Below are 21,052 nucleotides of genomic sequence, written 5' to 3'. Positions count from 1 at the left end.
ATCAAAGCTCTGCAGATCACTGATTGGACCGAGAGAATTGTCACTACCCGCGACTAGATTTGCGACACGGGACATCAACCCGTTAGTTTTAAAGTTAGCAACAGCGATAGCAGTATCATTTGTTGACACGACTTTTGAATTGTAAAAAGTAATGGCTGTGCGCAAAACCATGCTGTGGTCAATAAACGAGGTGCAGACGCTCCTCTCGTTAGCGACGAATGAAACAGTCTTTTAAAAAAAAGTCTTTCAAGAAGTGTCTCAGCTGTTGGCCACACACTGCTACCACTGGACCTACCAACAGTGTAGGGAAAAGTAAAAAAAAAAACTTAAGTGACTACAGAACCATCAAGGACCACAACAGCAGAGTGGTTCAAACAGAAGAAAGTGTAAGTGGTTCGACCAAATGGATGCTATCTATGGCAATAGACCGGCAAGCAATGGGAGGGAGAGCGCCCTGAACTCGGCCACGGCGTTGTTTGGGTCCATGATGGAGGTTGGTACGTTTTGTTACGTTAACTCTAGATTCTGCTTGAAAGCTTCACTTTATTTAGTTGACCAGCTACTGGAAAGCTTGCTTCTAAAACAACCAGGCCAATTTAACTGTTACACTTGTGTAAAATTACCTTGCAACAACTGCTTTATGCAGCACAATGAGCTTGTAGCTTTCAGCTAGCGGTCGTGGTAAAAAAGTGCTCTTAACTGATGAGTTGCGGTTTTGTCTCACCATAGACTCACATTTATCATCGAAAGAATGAGAGTTACACCAAGGACTGTACTCTGGAGCGGGATCGATTTGGAAGTGGAGGGTCCGTCATGGTCTGGGTTGGTGTGTGTCAGCATTATCGGACTGAGCTTGTTATCTTTGTAGGCAATCTCTATGCTGTGCGTTACAGAGAAGACATCTTCCTGCCTCATGTGGTACACTTCCTGCAGGCTCATCCTGACATGACCCTCCAGCATGACCATGCCACCATCCGTACTGCTCGTTCTGTGCGTGATTTCTTGCAAGACAGGAATGTCAGTGTTCTGCCATGGTCAGCGAAGAGCCGGTGACCAAATAAAAGCTTTGTCAGGTTGGGTGGAGACCATCAGTGGGCAGCAATTTTTAGGTGTCCTTTTTAGGTGCTTTTTTGGTTTCTTGCACTGAGGAGAGGTTTCCGTCTGGCCACTCTGCCATAAAGCCCAGATTGGTGGGGTGTTGCAGTTATGGTTGTCCTTCTGCAAGTTTCTCCCATCTCCACACATGATCTCTGGGGCTCAACCAGAGTGACCATCGGGTTCTTGGTCACCTTAGTCTTGCCAAGTCCCTTCTCCCCCTATTGCTCAGTTTGGCCGGGTGGCAAAGTCCAGGTTGTGAATTTTGAATTTTTGGAGGCTACTGTGCTGTATGTGGTTCCTTTGACCTCATTGCTTGGTTTTTGCTCAAATATGCTTTTTCAGTGAGTTTGAGACCTTATACAAATCATGTTTAATCAATGAAATTTGCCACATGTGGACTCCAATCAACGTGTAGACCATCTCAAAGATGATACAGAGAAATTGGATTCACCTGAGCTAAATTTCAAGTGTCATAGCAAAAGGTTTGAATACATATGTCAATGTGATATTTAAATGTTTTCTTATTAGTACATTTGCAAAGTTATAAAAAAATCTGTTTTTTGCTTTTTCATTATGTGGTATGGAGTGCAGATTGATGTGAAAAAATAATAATTAAAAGCATTTGAGCATAACAACTGCAACAAAACAAAATGTGAAACAAATGAATGGGCCTGAATACATTCTGAATGCACTGCATTTATAGTATATTATAAATTCTGAATTTACATACCGTTACCATTGTCCTATGTCTGCCAAACATGTTTAGTGGTCCAAACTTCATCTGCAGCCTGAAACTGAACGTTTGATGGGGAGTTTGGATTGAATGCACCTTACTGCATAGAGGCTATTGGATGCTCCTTTGCTCCCTATTTAGTGAATTACGTAACCTCCAGTGTGCTGTCTGTCTGCACTGGTCTCAGAAAAGTTTAAAATGCACCTTATTTTCATTCTATCTCCATATAATGCCCCTGAAAGCAAAACAAATTTCAGCTTTTGGATGCATCCATTGATTCTCAATGTGATAATGCACAGTGAATATAGGATTTCTAAGGAAAAAATGTACTAAAGTACACATTAGTGTACATTGTGTTTAGCAGCATGGTGTTTCGTGTTAAATCACAAAAAATGTTTAAATGGCATATTGAATGAAACTAAAGACTAATCTTTTGACAAATTTTGGTTTCAATTTATAAACTTAATGAGGTTCCTTACCAGATGCAGTTTTGTTGGCATTTCGCCAATCTACGCTGTGGTCAGTACCATGTAGTTTGCTCGCATGACTCGGTGTGTCGAAACTTTACTGACAGCCCAGAGTAATGTGAAAAATACACAACAGGACATGCCCTAAACAACTCAAGACAAGTTGAATATAACTATGTGTATATCAGCTATTTTGATGTGTGTATGTATGGGCTATTTTGCAGCATCTTAGAATGTGGCTTATCCAATGAGAATCGTTAGTAGGAATAAATAATTTATAAAATTAGTTTGACCATTTTGAGACTCTTGTTTTTAATCCAAAATGTATTGTTATATTCATTGGTAAAGTATTACTTTTTATAGTAAAATATGTATTATTTTTTTATTCTATGGATTATCCAAAAATAGGCAATGCCACATGGTTGTTAAATATTAACCAAATTTATTGTTGAATATCCAGCAAAAATCACTATTTGAATATACAGTTACCGTGATATACTACAAAATCATTGTACTCTCATACGATTTTGGTCATAATGCCCAGCCCTACTATATAGTAGTTAATGGTTATTTTTTACAGTAGTTCCCTGTTGCTGAGCTCTCATTCACCACTGATCAATTTGACCTTTTCTTCTGCCTCTCTTCTCAGATCATTTTCTGGACCTGACAGAGCATTTTACTGTAAATTTAAAACCCATATACCCACACAACATAGTCAGCAAGGCTGAGAACTTTTCTGACGCAGAGAGAGAGCGAGAGAGCACGACTGCCACGTGACCGCTATGTCTGCCTGATCACTGATGGGTAAGTGACATCTGGAACACGATGATAGCCTTTCTGTCTGTCTGTGTATGTATGTATATGTGTATATATGTGTATATATATATATATGTGTGTGTGTGTATATGTATATATGTGTGTGTGTGTGTGTGTGTATTAGGGCTGCACAATTAATCGGAATTAAATCAAAACCGCGATATGACCTTTTGCGATTTATTAAATTGCAAAGGCTGCGTTTTTATTATTATCTGCAGTAGCAGCATCTCAATCTCCGCAAGGCACAGGTATCATAATAATATCGCAGAATACAAGATGGGTTATAATTCAAACTTCTTTATTAAATTATTGCCAAGCAAACAGCATTAACAGTAACACCTGTAGAGTCCTCTTCTCCTGTCATTTGTTTACCTCACGAGAGAGCGTGACGCCCTTATGACGCCCAATATTACCAACATCCAAAAAAAAAATGTATTACACCAATGGGTTATCAGTTCAACTTCAGTTTGACATTAAGCCTCATTCTTTAGGACAAACTTATATACAGTAAAGAATATTTTGTATAAGCCTACTAGTTTTTAAGGCCTAGAATAAAGAGTAACATTTATATTTTGTGTATACTGAATTGTTCTATCAATCAACATTATTTTTGACAGCAAAATCTAGGCAACAACTATGGTTTTACCAACAGGGAAATTTAGTTAACAGTGACATTGAGCAGAAATCTTACATATAACCAGTTTTGACAGAGCTGCTGATAAGAAGTTAAATGATCAGCATCGATTGATGAGATGAAAATTGGAGATCGTGTCGGATGTTAAAATCCTGATTTGAGCATCCCTAATATTCAAGTTGACTGTTTCAAAAACTAATATTAATTATTAATGGGCTGAGACCCTATCACAAAATGGACAAAAAACAGGTACACAGTGGATGGTAACATTTGGATATGAAGAAGACTTTGTTTCACTGTTTATATATTTATTTGTTTGTGGTTGAACTGAAAAAAAGGTCTGTTTGGTTCTTTTTAAGAGGGCTCAAGTGTGAAAACCCCAGAAGCCTTTTTGCAGTTGAACATGTGGAAAACATTACCATCATAATTGCAGTTCAAATCGCAATATTTTGAGAAATAATCGCAATATGACTTTTTGTCCAAATCGTGGTGTGTGTGTGTGTGTGTGTGTGTGTGTGTGTTAGGGGTGTAACGATACACTCCGCTCACGATTCGATACGTATCACGGGACTGGGTTCACGATACAATACGCATCACGATATTTTGAACAAAATGTAAAAAATTAAACAAATTCAAATAGCAGGAATATTTCCAAAGCATTAACAATTTTCTTTAACTTTGTTGTGTTTTAACCTTCTGTATGTAAATTAACAATTGACTAGGTGTCACTGAGCAATAAAACTGAATTTTAACATGAAATTAGAATTAAGATGAAATCTAAGAGAAATTCTTAAAGCAGTTTAAGTGCAAAAATAAAAAACAACATTAAAACAAATATTGTTCTATTCAAGTAAGTTCAACTCAACACAAACAGCTTGGGCGCTTGTTTAGGTTACTTACAGTTACAGTACACCAACATGCAAATGGAGTGACAAACACGCACACAAATGCAAATACACAGGTTCTCACACAATTCTCACACAACATACCTGCTGTAACTGGTCCGATTTGTTCTTCAACCGGAGGAAAACCTCTTCGCGTTGTTCAAGGAGTAAGTGGGGCAACGATCAAAATCTGGGGTCCAAGGCAGTACTCTCTAGCATATAATTCTGTTCCTCTGTGTATCTGCTTGAGAGGTTTTGCAGGATGGCTGTCTTCATGTTAGCTATAGTTGTAGAGTATTTCTCATCATTCGATCGTGGATTTCAAGGGCACAATGAGTGACAGGGTGGCGCTCTTTTCATTAGACAGGACGGTGGTGACTTTTTTTAGCGGTTTAAGAAGGTTTACTATTTCTTCGGCATCACTGATGTCGGCGCTATCCAGAGTATCGAGTTGACGGGCGTTTTTGTGCACCTGAATTGGAGGTGTGTTCTGAATTGGAGGTGTACCTGTGGATGTATATTAAGGCCTACCTTCAAACTTGGTGCCTCTTTGCTTGACATCATTGGACAATCAAAATAAATAAGCCAAGAAAAATAAATTAAAATTGTGGACCTCCACAAGTGTGGTTCATCCTTGGGAGCAATTTCCGTCTCCTAGAACTGAACCCAGCTTGGTGTGAAAAGTGCAAATCATTCACATTGTGAAGATGCTGAAGGGAACAGGTAGACAAGTATTTATATCCACAGTAAAACGAGTCCTATATCTACATAACCTGAAAGGCTGCTCAGCAAGGAAGAAGCCACTGCTCCAAAACCGCCATTAAAAAGCCAGATTACAGTTTGAAAGTGCACATGGGAATGAAGATCTTACATTTTTGGAGACATTTCCTCTGGTTTAATGAAACAAAAATTTAACTGTTTGGCCATAATGACCACCATTATGTTTGGAGGAAAATGGTAAGGCTTGCAAGCCAAAGAAGACCATCTCAATCGTGAAGCATGGGGGTGGCAGCATCATGTTGTGGGGGTGATTTGCTGCAGGAGGGACAGTTTACAAAAATAGATGGCATAAGTAGGAAGGAAAATTATGTGGATATATTGAAGCAACATCTCAAGACAAATGGCTCTTCCAGATGGAGAATGACCTCAAGCATACATCCAAAGTTGTGGAAAAATGGCTTAAGGACAACAAAGTCATGGTATTGGAGTGGCCATCACAAAGCCCTGACCACAATCCGATAGAAAATTTGTGGGCAGAACTGAAAAAGCATGTGCTCGAATCCAGGGTGTACTGAGTGACTCCAGTCAGGCTTCCTAAGCAACCAATTGGCCTGGTTGCTTGGGTGCGTAGTGTCACATTGGGTTAACCTCCTTGTGGTCGCCATAATGTGATTCTCACTCGGTGGGGTGCGTGGTGAGTTGTACGTGGATACCGTGGAGAATAGCGTGAAGCCTCCACATGTGCTAGGAGGCAACTGAGATTCGTCCTCCACCACCCAGATTGAGGTGAGTCACTACGCCACCACAAGGACTTTGAGTGCATTGGGTATTGGGCATTCTAAATTAGGGAGAAAATGGGGCGAGCATGGAGGCCTACAAACCTGACTCATTTACACCAGTTCTGTCTGGAGAAATTGCCCAAAATTCCAGCAACTTATTGTGGAAGGCAACCCAAAAGGTTTGACCCAAGTTAAACAATTTAAAGGCAATGATACCAAATACTAACTAAGTGCATGTAAACTTCTGACCCACTGGGAATGTGATGAAAGCTGAAATAAATAATTCTCTGTACTATTATTCAGACATTTCACATTCTTAAAATAAAGTAGTGATCCTAACTGACCAAAGATGGAATATTTTCGACAATTAAAAGTCAGGAATTGTAAAAAACTGAGTTTAAATATATTTGGCTAAGGTGTAGGTAAACTTCTGACTTCAAGTGTAAATTCAGCCTCTTTAATGGAGAGAGAAGGATGCTGGGAGGTTTTGTTAGGATGTGATGTGGAGGTAAAAAGAAAAGCAGAAATTAAGAGGTTAATGTTTGATGCTGAAGGATGCAGATTTGAGCATCTCAATGACAATGGTGTAATGAAAGTTGCCTTTTTACCGATAATAATAGACTGCTGGAGTAGTAGAATGAAGGTTGAGCAGGAGGAGAACAGAGGGGAGGGAGGGGGAAGTGAGAAATGAAGGAGCGAGAAATTTTAAGTGTTAAGACCTGATGTTACGATAAACTGAATGAAGGTAGCAACATATGACTGGTTCTTTATGTGAAATAATGTGTTTTTAAATCAGGTTTTTTGCATTAGACAATGCACCAACATCCAAGCTGTGAAGAACTCACGCAGAGCTCACAAACGGACTCAGCTGCTAACTTAAAATCATACAGACACACACACCTCTCAGGTGATCCTGTGGTGATCACAGGCGCGAGTGCATTACTACTGACAGGATAATTAGCTGATCCTGACCCCATGTCTGTTTTTATCCCCGTCGCTTTCTCTACATCTCTTTTAACATCACCTCTGTCTCTTTTCATCCCTTAAATGTTGCACGCTTTCTCTTTTCGTCACTGTTATTGACGACGGATCAGGTTTGCTGTATGTGTGTGCATTGGCCGTAACAAGTTAATACAGATTTATGCAGTGATTCTACAGCTTGTTATTGTCTTGATTTAGTTTTACAGATATTCTTTTTTTATTATAAATGGTCATGAAACTAATTGAGAAAATCATCCAGAAATAACTATTATGGATAGATGTGAAAGCAAGATGGGTAATATGAATTTGTTTTATTTCTGTTTCTTTAAGGTTCTATATTTGTGTTTTATTGCTTCATATGCCTTATTTTCCTCAATGTGTGATGTAATGAAAATGTTGTGATGTAGTGAAAACATCGTTTTTTTCCAGTATGGCAGTGGTGTAAATCCGTTGTACAGTGTCGACATTCAGTGGAATCTCTGTAGGGCTGTTTGCAGTAACAGAAAGCCTCTTGAGGTTTAGTTCATACGTTACAATGCTCAGCCAAATTTAAACAGTGACTTTCTTTCTGGTTTTGAAGAGGTGTAAACACATGCAGTGTAAATTCCCACCCGTTTCAGATCCTGCCTTAAACAGGGGCTGTGTTGTGAGGAGAAAGTCTCACGCTTCTGCTCTTGAAACACCTCGCATCCTGCTTTTTAATAAATGACATTCGCCAACTTATTTAATTCTTTGAAACTTATTCTGTTTTTCTTTTTGGTGTGTGCACATGGGCACTAGACAGAAACTTTAGTGCATGTCTGCATCAGCTAATTGGGTGGTGGCGTGTCACTGGGGCTCAGTTTAAAGCTGCATTCAGATTCCACAGAGCATCAATCACACGCACACTCAGTCACTTAAACCCATACACTTACTCTGTAGGGGTGAAACAATCCCCCCTTTAATCATGTGCAGGATACCTATAATTCAGTTTTCACTTATTAAAATTCTATTAGCAATGTAATTGGAATACTACTAGGGAAAATGCAAATTTTTGATATCCGTAATTAGGTTTGTGCTAGTAAAAACATTCATTCTTGATATGGAAATGACAATTACTGGCGGAAATGGAAATTCAATCTACTCAGAGATCTCAGCTCACGAGATTGGATGCATGAAATTGAAGACATTATGATAGACAAACATTACTTATGTATAGAACATTTTTATATTCAAAGTATTAGTAATTATAATGCTAGTAATTATAATACTAAAAATACTACTAATAACAATAATTAAAAAAATACATGTTTTATTATTATTGTCATTATTTTTATTACATGTAAGCAATATGACAAAAACAAGTTTACTGAAAATCAGCTCACTGTGATTTAGCCGTAGCAGCTTGCTCCAGAGGTAATCAGACTTAAATTAATGTTTTCATTTATACTGTGAAGCTCTGTTGTGCTTGTTGAAAATGAATTTTATTTGATTAAAGCTTTATATATTAATTTGATTTATTTTAATGATAAAATTTAATTAAAACAAAGCATGGAATCCAGAAAAATTTAAATTGGTAATGCAGAATTTGCAACTGTAAGACTTTACGCAGTTCTTTTAATAGTCATTTTGTGCATGATTTCATCAGTAATCGGAGTAATTTGTTTTGTTGCAGAAGTATCGATTTAATATCGATACCGAGGTACCAGGGTTGATTTCGTATCGAAGCCAAAATGTTCGTATCAGAGCAACCCCAATTTTTATCTAGTAAGAAATGAATTGTAGTGATCTGTAATTGCAATATGAAAAGAAATAAATGACATAGCATTGTGAAATTCTACTAGTGGAAATGTAATTACATCTTTCAGTAGTTGGAACACAGTTTTTCATATCAAGAATGTACAAGTCATTATAAGTAATTCCATTGCTGATATCAAGAATTGAATTTTTAACTAGTTAAATAATAAATGTTTGTAATCATATCCTGCACGTTATTTAATGTCAAAAGGCCTTGTGATAAAACAGCACGGTTTGCCACCTGTGGCATCACATGTCCAGCAACATCTCTGCACTCATTGAGCACTTTATTAGGAACACATGTACACCTACTTATTCATGCGATTATCTAATCAGCCAGTGTGGCAGCAGTGCATAAAATCATGCAGATATGGGTCAGTTTCAGTTAATGTTCACATCAACCATCAGAATGGGGAAAACATTTTATCTCAGTGATTTCAACCGTGGCATGATTGTTGGTGCCAGACGGGCTGGTTTGAGTGTTTCTGTAACTGCTGATCTCCTGGGATTTTCACACACAGCAGTCTCTAGAGTTTACTCAGAATGGTCCCAAAAAATAAATCAATTGGCAGTTCTGTGGACGGAAACACCTTTTTGATGTGAGAGGTCAATAGAGAATGTCCAGACTGGTTTGAGATGACAAAGGCTACGGTAACTCAGATAACTGCTCTGTACAATTGTAGAGAGCAGAATAGAGATCTCAGAATGCATAACATGTCAAAACTTGAGGTGGATGGGCTACAACAGCAGAAGACAACGTCGGGAAGTTTATTAGGACCACAGTGTTCCCAATAAAGTGCTTAGTGAGTGTAAATGTTGAATGTGCATGAATTGAAAGTGTCAATTTTTAGGAGTAATTATGGTACCACTGACTAACTTTATAGGGCAGTAATGGACAACAAAATGTTTCAAATGTTTTCTATACATCAAAATAAATGTTGAAATTTCACAATGTAATTTGTCATCCTTTTTAAAATATGATTTAATGAGATGGAAAAGTTCCCTTTTAATGTTTTAGAACTGTTGGTTATAGTAAGAGGGATAGAAACTGAGGAAGGGGGTACTATTTAACACCTCTCATATCACCATGGCACCTCATTGGCCTTGAATGCTGCAGTTTTGCTGTTGCTTAGACAGCATGACAAGTTAACAGAAGACTTGATCTCTTAATTGGCTCTGCTGAAGGCACTTTTTTGTGTTTGTGTGTGCGAGCATGCACACAACCATTTAGTGCGTTAACTTTTTAAAAGTGTGTGTGTGTGTGTGTGTGTGTAATTGGGAGTTTTAATTAGTTTATGATGGTAGTCTTTGTAGGATTGTATGACTGTAGTCTTTTTAGGATTTGGTTCTGTTTATGTGACTTTGAACTCTGCTGGTTTACAGGAAGGACACTGTGTTGCCCTGTAATTCTTCTGTTAACTTTGTGATGAGGTCACAGGGGAGAGGGGAGCAGGCAGATTCATCTTAATGTCTCAAACTTAGCCTTTATCAGTGTGGGTCTGGTTGTAATAATCAAACATCTCTTTATAGTTTTACTGTCTCAATCCTCCTGTCTCGCTGGCTTCATTATTATTTTTCAGGACAATTGCAGCAATAGTTTAAATACACTCCCTCCTCTGGATTTGAAATTAAATGGAACTTGTGTGGTGCTGTGGAAGTTGCTGGTAATTCATTATCATGCATATAATTGTGATTAGCGTTTTATGTTTTTTTGTTCATGCCACATTTATTCACCACAAATTTAGAAAAAGTAGGAAGGCTTTGTAAACATATAGCACAGGGTATTTATATATATATATATATAGTGGGTACGGAAAGTATTCAGACCCCCTTAAATTTTTCACTCTTTGTTATATTGCAGCCATTTGCTAAAATCATTTAAGTTCATTTTTTTTCCTCATTATTGTACACACAGCACCCCATATTGACAGAAAAACACAGAATTGTTGACATTTTTGCACATTTATTAAAAAAGAAAAACTGAAATATCACATGGTCCTAAGTATTCAGACCCTTTGTTCAGTATTTAGTAGAAGCACCCTTTTGATCTAATACAGCCATGAGTCTTTTTGGGAAAGATGCAACAAGTTTTTCACATCTGGATTTGGGTATCCTCTGCCATTCCTCCTTGCAGATCCTCTCCAGTTCTGTCAGGTTGGATGGTAAGCGTTAGTGGACAGCCATTTTCAGGTCTCTCCAGAGATGCTCAATTGGGTTTAAGTCAGGGCTCTGGCTGGGCCATTCAAGAACAGTCACGGAGTTGTTGTGAAGCCACTCCTTCGTTATTTTAGCGGTGTGCTTAGGGTCATTGTCTTGTTGGAAGGTGAACCTTGGCCCAGTCTGAGGTCCAGAGCACTCTGGAGAAGGTTTTCAGTCCAGGATATCCCTGTACTTGGCAGCATTCATCTTTCCCTCGATTGCAACCAGTCGTCCTGTCCCTGCAGCTGAAAAACACCCCCACAGCATGATGCTGCCACCACCATGCTTCACTGCTGAGACTGTATTGGACAGGTGATGAGCAGTGCCTGGTTTTCTCCACACATACCGCTTAGATTTAAGGCCAAAAAGTTCTGTCTTGGTCTCATCAGACCAGAGAATCTTATTTATCACCATCTTGGAGTCCTTCAGGTGTTTTTTAGCAAACTTCATGCGGGCTTTCATGTGTCTTGCACTGAGGAGAGGCTTCCGTCGGGCCACTCTGCCATGAAGCCCCGACTGGTGGATGGCTGCAGTGATGGTTGACTTACTACAACTTTCTCCCGACTGCATCTCTGGAGCTCAGCCACAGTGATCTTTGGGTCCTCCTTTACCTCTCTCACCAAGGCTCTTCTCCCCCGATAGCTCAGTTTGGCCGGACGGCCAGCTCTAGGAAGGGTTCTGGTTGTCCCAAACGTCTTCCATTTAAGGATTATGGAGGCCACTGTACTCTTATGAACCTTAAGGGCAGCAGAAATTTTTTTGTAACCTTGGCCAGATCTGTGCCTTGCCACAATTCTGTCTCTGAGCTCTTCAGACAGTTCCTTTGACCTCATGATTCTCATTTGCTCTGACATGCACTGTGAGCTGTAAGGTCTTTTATAGACAGGTGTGTGGCTTTCCTAATCAAGTCCAATCAGTATAATCAAACACAGCTGGACTCAATTGAAGGTGTAGAACCATCTCAAGGATGATCAGAAGAAATGGACAGCTAAATAGTTAAATATGAGTGTCACAGCAAAGGGTCTGAATACTTAGGACCATGTGATATTTCAGTTTTTCTTTTTTAATAAATGTGCAAAAATGTCAACAATTCTGTGTTTTTCTGTCAATATGGGGTGCTGTGTGTACAATAATTAGGAAAAAAAATGAACTTAAATGATTTTAGCAAATGGCTGCAATATAACAAAGAGTGAAAAATTTAAGGGGGTCTGAATACTTTCCGTACCCACTGTATATATACACACACACACACTTTTCTCTGTTTGGCTCACTATGTGTAGTACACATAAGGAAGAATTTATTTTTAAATGTCTTTTATTTTTCACTTTAAGCAAATATTTCACTGGATAGATGTTGTTGTTTTATATATATATAAATGTATATTGTTGCAATAACATTTGTGCTGTTCTAATTATTTTGAAAGTTAGAATATAACTATGTAATGGGGATATTTATGTCAAACTTTCTTCGTTTTTGTGTGGCGCTTTAACCTTGCTTCCCTCGCTATCCCAGAGATGGATAGTGCAGAGCTGATCACTTGATATCACGGGGACTTCCCTTGACAATCATGGCACTTACCTTGATATTGTGGTGCAGACTTCTAAACGTAACCCCCATTTAAATTCAGAAAATGTATAGTGTAGAGTTCTATCGAGATGTCAAACCTATAAACAGCTGGACAGCTCAAGAGACATCACTGCATGTGCCAGTTTAAAGTTTTTTTTTTTTGAATTACACATCACCCTTGCTTACATTTATCATGATTTAAAATAGTGATGTTGCTATTGTATTTTCACAGAAATGTTATTGTTTGAGATTATTTATTTTTACATCAAGTGTGGCAGGTGTTAAAAAAATGACTATTTACATTGGCCTAACCACAGTAATGATTGCTTTTGCCTGATGTAAGAAAAGATTTATAAAGATATCTGTTATGGAGTGGGAAACAATTTTTTATTAGCTATGTCCCAACTCAGTAAAGTGCTCTACTGTACTGTCAGAATGTAAAAAGAGTTGTGTAGAAATAAGGTGTTAATTAAATTTATTTTGAATTCACATAGTATCTTAAAGTAAAAATTACATATTTTTCGACATATATTTGAAATCGGATTTGAATTAAATCGAGAGCTTGTGAATCAGAATCTAATTGAGTAATCGGGATCAATACCCAGCTCTTCTCGGAACACCATCTGAAATTATACAAGTTCATTTGGAGCATTCACATTGGACTAGAAAGGGAGAAATAAAAGGCACATTTTGCTTTAAATTTGCCCATTTGGATGATAATATGTTATCTAAAATCAAACAATTATGTAAAAATCACAGCAGGCCTACACAAACACACCTTTTTGCACTTACATACAGTATCATATCATTCGCCAGCTGAGGAAGTTCAACCTGCCACCAGTGCTGCTGAAACAGTTCTACTCAGCAGTCATTGAGTCTGTCCTCTGCACTTCAATAACTGTCTGGTTTGGTGCAGCTACGAAATCAGACATCAGAAGACTACAAAGGACAGTTCGGTCTGCTGAGAGGATTATTGGTTGCCTCCTGCACCCCCTTCAAGAACTATACATGTCCAGAGTGAGGAAAAAGGCTGGTAAAATCACTCTGGACACCACTCACCCTGCCCACTACCTTTTTGAACTGTTGCCTTCTGGCCGGCGCTTCAGAGCTCTGAACACCAGAACCGTCAGACACAGGAACAGTTTTTTCCCTCAAGCCATCCATCTAATGAACAATTAAATTGCCCCATTGAGCAATAATTATGTGCAATACACAGTTTAATTTTAATTTTAATTTATATTATCCAACATATCCACTTCTGCCATTACTTACATTGCTCTGTACATAATATACAGGTTTTTGTTCTTTTATATAACAGATTGTATTAGATTTGCACTACGTGTGTGTGTGTGGGTATGTATGAAGGTGAGTGTATGTACGTATATGTATAATTATTTATTTTGTGTTCTTTTTTGTTTTTAATTACCTATGTCTTACTACTGTTTTTGATATTGTTTTTATTGTTGATGACTGGAAGCTCCTGTCACCTAGACAAATTCCTTGTATGTGTAAGCATACTTGGCAATAAAGCTGATTCTGATTCTGATCATTAGCGTGGTCCAGTACAAAAATGAGGGGGCGTCTGATGTAAGTTATCCTATTTAAGCTTCATAATTTCATCTTGATGTAATGACCTTGGTCTTCATGTTATGCATATTCATCGGAGTTTACTGGTTTATGCAGATTTGAGGATACTCAGGGCCTCCTTGCCAAGTCTGTTTTCTTTTCATCATGCTTGGAAGTGCATGCCCCTCTGTTTTCTGCCAACTACTAGTTACGTTTGAGTTTTTCTTACAAAAAAAAAAAAAAAAAGTTTTACTTTTACAGAGTGTCTCACCAGAAGAGGAGTATCAGACAAAGGGCTTTCACACATTGCTCAAGCTTTGCTGGTGAGTGGTAGAATGTGTAAGCGTTTTCTTTTTTGTGTGTTTGTGTGGAATGAAGGAAGGAAGGATCAACTGATTACAAACAATTGTGAGGACAGCCGAAAAAATTTGCAGCTGCTGAGCAGCTTTGTGTTTGTCGGCTTTCGTGAGAGAGGACTCCCGCTAATTATACCGCTTTATGCTTCTAGAAAACACCTTTGAAATCTATTGAAGAGGGATAATTGAGCCTGGGAATGTGTTACCAGGCAAAGTCAAGTTGAAGGTCATTACTGATGATCCATTTGTTCTTGATGTAAAGATGTTGTTTTAACTTTGTTGATGTGCTTCAAAAACTAAATTCATTGTAAATGACAAAGTAGAAAATGACCTGAGGGTGAGCCTTGGGGAACACCTGGCTGTTTGGAGAGGTTTCAGTGGCAGTGGGCACCGCTTCCATAGAGTTGATTTGAGGGTAGGATTTGTAACGTTTTGTTGAACAGGGTTAGACATACTGAAGGGGGAGGTATTACAACCGGAATAATAGCCTACTTGCATTTTAATGATAACTTGTATATTAACAAGCAGTGGGTTAACAGCTTCTGCCCACAGAGCTCTCCCTCTCTCACTTAAAAGGTTGGAGATATACAGATTGTGGTTGTGGGTTTTGTCAGGTTGTGGCCATTTGTTTTTGCTAACTGTTGTGTTTGGATGGAAGGCAGTGGGGCCCTCCTGTGGGGCCGGTGCCCTTTCAACAGTGACACATGCATGCATACTGCTGCAGTAGAGGAGAATAAGAAAATAACTATTCTTTCTCTGGCTGCTCGGCTGGAGTAGTAGAATGATACCAAAATTTGTGGTTGGATATATAATACCGTATACCGTAAATTATTATTAACAAAAAAAAAAAAGAAATTGCGTGTGTGCGTGTAGCAAGTTACTGGAATACACTTGAACTGTGTATATCACTGCACAGCACATATATTAAAGTAATAGTTCAACCATAAATGCTAATTCTCTCATTATTTAACTTATGACTTCTGTGGAACACAAAGATATTTTAAATCATGTATTATGCTTTTGCCCTTTCAATGCCAGTCAATGGGGTCCAAAACTTTTAAGCTCCAAAAAGGACAAGTTTTGGAGGTTCTAGCCAGCTGAACTCTGATCACTGATTTCCAGTGAGGTTTCCCTTTCTCTGTGTTTGAGAGAGAGATGGTAAAAGATAAATGCAATCTCCCCCACAAAGTTTACTGTTCCAACAATTATTTTTTCTGCCATCTACGAATCCATTTTAATCAAGCTGAAAATTAAATTTATTTACCTAAGAAGGGAGGTAATGAAATGGTGTGTCATGCTGTTAAATGTTCTCTGGCCTTTCACAAGTTTTTGCTTTTTATGCAATACCAGCTTATTCATTTAAAATACTTAAATAACATATTTAATTTGACACGTACAAGGCTGTGATTGACAGAAGTAGGCTCACATTTCTTCAATATGATGTCTTAAAGTTCTAGGTCATATCTAATATTCACTATCCCTGTCTTCCAGCATTTTTCTTTCTTGTGACAAAAACTATTTGAGATAAGAAATGGCCTGTACTGTTTAGTCAGCTGGGGCTGGGTAGAAATAGCATTCCCACACACAGATAAATCGTAATATTAATTGGAACGATTCCGATATGAATTCCTAAAATCTCAAGATTGTTTTTTTTATTTTATTTTGAAGATTACTTTTGATTGTGTTGATTGATTATATATAGCAAATACGTTGCAATTGAACTGCATAGCTTTGACCCTGTTGTTAATAATGTCTGACAACACTGGTATCATAAATTGTGCTGCTTTACCTCAGATTACACAAAAAAACTGAATTGTCTAGCTAATGCTCATTCTTGAGATGATTGACGGGTGATTTCTGTATCTAAAAGGTAATTGGCTCTTTTACCTGTCATGCGGGACTTCCTTGATGCATCCATTGACCTTTGGGCATTCCAGTTTCTTCCATTCATTTTAATAGAAGTGGCCCGTCTCTGTTAAATAGTCTCTGAAATGGCATCTACTCTTACTGCTGCCAATTGAAACATCTTTAAGTCAACATGAAATCAAAATAACCCTTTTTACTTTAGACACATTCATGCACACTTACTGTGCACTATCAGTTTACATTTTTCTTAAAGAAAAAAATTGTCTTCACAATCTTTTAAAGTGTAATAACTTGCTCCATCTCTGCGATGAATTTCCTTTTTGTCTTATTTAAAAAAAAAAAATGTTCAACCCTTCCCTCTTCCAGCCACCTTTCATTAACTATTTTTCTCATTGAATATCTTGGCTCACTTAAAAATAAAAAGCATGCCGAGATGCTGACCTTACATTGAACTTAAATCTTCTTGTGCATTTTAGCATTGCAGGCCATTGAGGATTAAATAAGGTCAAGTAAAAAAAGTCTGTTACACTCTTCCAACATTTCTCTTTCAACATGTCTGTGTCTATGGAGAGAAAAAAGAGACTAGATCAAATTAAACTAGAAAGAAATAAGTCTGAGAGATTTGACCCATCTTCCTAAAATTCTAAGCCTGCTCTAAACTCCTCCCCCTTTTAAAATCAAGCCCCTCCCCCTCCGCAAAATTGTCCCCTGGATATGTATGCTGTGGGAGGGGCTTAATTTAGAGAAAGGTCATGTGATGGTGCTCATTTCCTTCCAGGAAGCTCAAGCCTGTAGGGAGTGTCTACTGGGTGGGGTTGTACTTGATTTTTCTCTTTCAATTCACAACTAAAAGAGAATTTTGTTGCAGAAACTATATTTTTTTCTCCCTCCATTCCTCCCTTGCTAACTCCCCTCCCCTCATTAATTCATTTATTATTTTGGCAGGGTAACGGATGCAGTAATGAATTCCTCGAGGGCTAAATCTCCTTGCGGGCACCAATCTCATTCCTCCCGCCCTGTACGTTCCCGCTAATAAGGTCTCTCATGTTGTCTGACTCTACTAGATATGAATTGTTGTTTAACAAAGAAGTCTGTTATATCTAAAGGCTTGGGTATAATCAGTAGTGGATCCTGGCATAGGCAATATACAGCCACCTAGGAAGGCAACGTTCTCTAGGGCGGCATGACACCTGGTTACCTGCTTGGCCACCTCGCACAGAGCTTGCAAGATCACAGAAACGTGCCCCGAATTGTACAGCCCATCCCTGGGTCGAACTCGATGGGAGAAAGGTGCCCCAAATCATGCCACCCAGCACTCAACCCAGCGTTCGCAAGATAACGATTGGGTGAAGGGTGCAAAAATATTCCTGATGTAGTGTTTTGCTGTTGTAGCCCATCCGCCACAAGGTTCGACATGTTGTGCATTCAGAGATACTATTCTGCTCACTACAATTGTACAGTGTTACCATAGCCTTTCTGTCAGCTCGTACCAGTATGGCCATTCTCAGTTGACGCATCAACAAGATGTTTTTGTCCGCAGAACTGCCACTCACTGGATGTTTTTGGCACAATTCTAAGTAAAGTCTAGAGACTGTTTTGAGTGAAAATCCCAGGAGATCAGCAGTTACAGAAATACTCAAAACATCCCGTCTGGCAACAACATTCATGCTACAATCGAAACTATTGAGATCACAATTTGTCCCTATTCTGATGGTTGATGTAAACATTAACTGAGGCTCCTGACCTGTATCTGCTTGATTTTATGCATTGCACAGCTGCCACACTATTTACTGATTAGATAATTGTCTGAGTAAATAGGTGTATAGGTGCTTCTTATAAAGTGCTCAGTTAGTGTAGTTGCATGCTGAAGTTTACTTTTTGTTTTCACACTTCAACTGCTTGATCTGAATCAGAGATTCATTCCATCACACTAGCTTGCATGTCTTATTTCACATTGTAAGATTTGCATTCCAACCATGATGCACTCAAATCATCAACATCTAAACTTACCACTTAAATTTACAGACACGTATATTTTTTGAAAGGGCATGACTTTGTCTGCCACGGATGCATGGCAAGAGATGCAAATAATGCAAGTTGCTCTCCAAAGGCAATGGTTTAGGCAATTTGTTTTGGAGTCGATCAGCCATGAGAAATGCATCAAGCGGTTACATTCCACAAATTACAGTAGGAAGGATTGCTTTTAAACCAATTGGGAACCATACCAGAGTTCACATTAAATATACCACTTTTTTAAAGTCTGGTGTGGTTTGCTGGTGGCACAAAAGTGTGCCAAATGAACTCTGATCGAATGTTTTCTTGACCAAATAAAAAATAGAACTTTTCTGTTTCTCCAAACTCATGCTTATCAATTGTCCCTGATTTCAGTTGTTTTATCTTCCCTTTCTGTCAAAATGACAGATAATCTCTGAAAGAGTCTAAAAGATGCATTGCTCCTGCACGAGACACTGTAAAAACATTGAGAGGGGGCGTGAAGTCCGTCAAGCGCAAGTAAAACATCAGAAAAACACCACGAAGGGACACACAAAGCTTTTTGTGTGAACAGCCCCTTAAAGAACTGACAATCTCACATGGGCCACTGAAAATTTCAAACAGGTTGGATTTGGCCCACAGGCCTCCAGTTGAATAGCCCTGCCCTATATGGTGTTTGTCTGTGTTGTTTTTGTGGTTTTAGTGAAGAAGTTATTTAATGAGTTGGCAAACTAATGAACAAGCATCACATGTGAAACATGTACTTGCAAGATGGTTTTCTCCTCTCATACCTCTCTCTGACAGCTAAACTGTGTGTATGTGTCTGTTCATGTGTGTGCAAGAGTTTATCATTTTCATGTCCTATGGTTTATCACCCATTAATCTTCGTGCTGGCGCAGTCAGTGTAGGTATCGTACCTGGATAGTTTACCCAAAAATGACAATTTTCATTATGATGCTTTGATGAATGAAGAAATTTTATGACAATGGCTTTCGATTAGCAGATGTTGTCTTAACTATCTGACATAGTTTTGGCTTTTCATGGTGGGTGGGTGTGTTTGAGTTGCTTGAGCTTTCACTGAAAGGTTGTTAGATGATCCGTGAATGATATTATGTTGCCACAAGGTGAGCTTGGTTTGACAGCACCGATAGATGCAATGCAAAGTCCGCAGGAAAATACGTTCAGAAAACAGATAGCTGAAGACACATGATGAGAGACAAGCACATGGAAATTAATTGTCAGCAAGTCGGCAGTAATTTGAATTGCTAATGGACACCAAATTTTTACCCGACTTGAATGATTAATATTTTATTGTTTTACTGAGTGAAAATGCCACAAGTGTTTTTCATTAGTAACAAAATAGCGCCAGAGGAGAAGAAAAGGGAGACGTGTAAAGAAAGAGATTGAGATCAGCTTAACTAATAACAATAATGCCAGATATTAAATAATGTCTCCGAACAATAAGTTGTCTTAATTGGAAATAACTATTCCCCATTGTGACATTTTTCATGTATTAAAATGTTTTATAAAAAGGGAACTAGGTAAATATTTCTCTTTATTACTACATGTTGTTATAATGGAACATATTGTCAATTTGGTACCAGAATGCTGACTGATAAATTTAATGATAATTTGTACCTACTCTTTAAGGATATTTATAAAATAGTATAAATGTACACAGTATGGATTAAAGTACCCATGTATCTCCACCATTAATATGTAAAGAACATTTATGATGGAATTTGCCATGTTGAATCCACCATTAAAAGAAGGATAAATGACAAATTATCAGACTATAAATAAAGGATTCTCCACCATTAATAAGTAATACAACAGGCTTGTTGTATCCGCTCACAATTTATATGGAAGGAATTTGCTTAATAATGGAATTATAATTAATTCCCTTTTTAAAAGAATTATGGTATACGTCTGATCACTCGACCACGCTGAGTTGATATGACACATCTGTTAACTCTTTAATGTAATACTATTCTCATGGCTCATTGAAAATAATATCAGAAATATGTTTAGATATGGTTCGAGCTCGGAGTGTAGACCTTTAAAAAAATCAAGTGATGAGATTATTTATGAAAATATACCACCGTCAAATTATCTTTGAATACAAACAAGACTTAATTGCTAATCTAAAATATCTAACAAAGATATACGGGTGGTAAGTGAACTGTAAAAGAAGGTGAATGGACAATCTGTAATGGAGAGAATGGAACTTTATGTAGTGTATAGACAATGCCTTGAGCTATCGATACTTCATTTAGTATACATCGATTTACAATCTGGTTACTCAAATTCTTTTAAAGAGACACCAGCACATACAGCACAAGTTTTGAGATGTACTTGCGTTTCCTTGCTTTGCTTTGGTTCTTTGGCTCCTTGTAGAAAGTTCCGGTTGTTCCATCAATGTTTTAGAGCTCTGTCAAGATCGTGGTTTGGAATGATGTGGCTTTTGAAGCGATATCTCGCGACTCCCTGTCACGTGTGTGAGTCATAGCGCAGAGAATAGAAGAGTTTTCTCTGAACTTTGTTCAGAACTTTCCTTGACTCTATATTGTGCAGAGCCTGTAGAGGGGCGTAGAGGGCTAAGAGCCACAAGGAAGAGGC

At 38.1% G+C, this 21,052-nt stretch overlaps 1 protein-coding gene across 2 annotated transcripts in view; it reads left to right on the top strand.

The window, feature by feature from the left end:
- The window catches only part of LOC127652584 (speckle-type POZ protein-like), a 118,530-nt gene that overhangs the window by 29,264 nt on the left and 68,214 nt on the right, over positions 1–21,052 (top strand). For both annotated transcript variants that reach the window (XM_052138811.1, XM_052138812.1), the window contains exon 2: positions 2,948–3,102. The gene's annotated coding sequence lies outside the window, so the exon portion shown is untranslated. The remainder of the gene's footprint in view (positions 1–2,947; positions 3,103–21,052) is intronic.

The sequence above is a fragment of the Xyrauchen texanus genome, chromosome 12 (genome assembly GCF_025860055.1).
Source record: "Xyrauchen texanus isolate HMW12.3.18 chromosome 12, RBS_HiC_50CHRs, whole genome shotgun sequence".
In the NCBI taxonomy this organism is placed as follows: Eukaryota; Metazoa; Chordata; class Actinopteri; order Cypriniformes; family Catostomidae; genus Xyrauchen; species Xyrauchen texanus.
The sequence above is the reverse complement of the archived record's forward strand: the minus strand, read 5'-3'. Positions and strand labels throughout refer to the sequence as shown.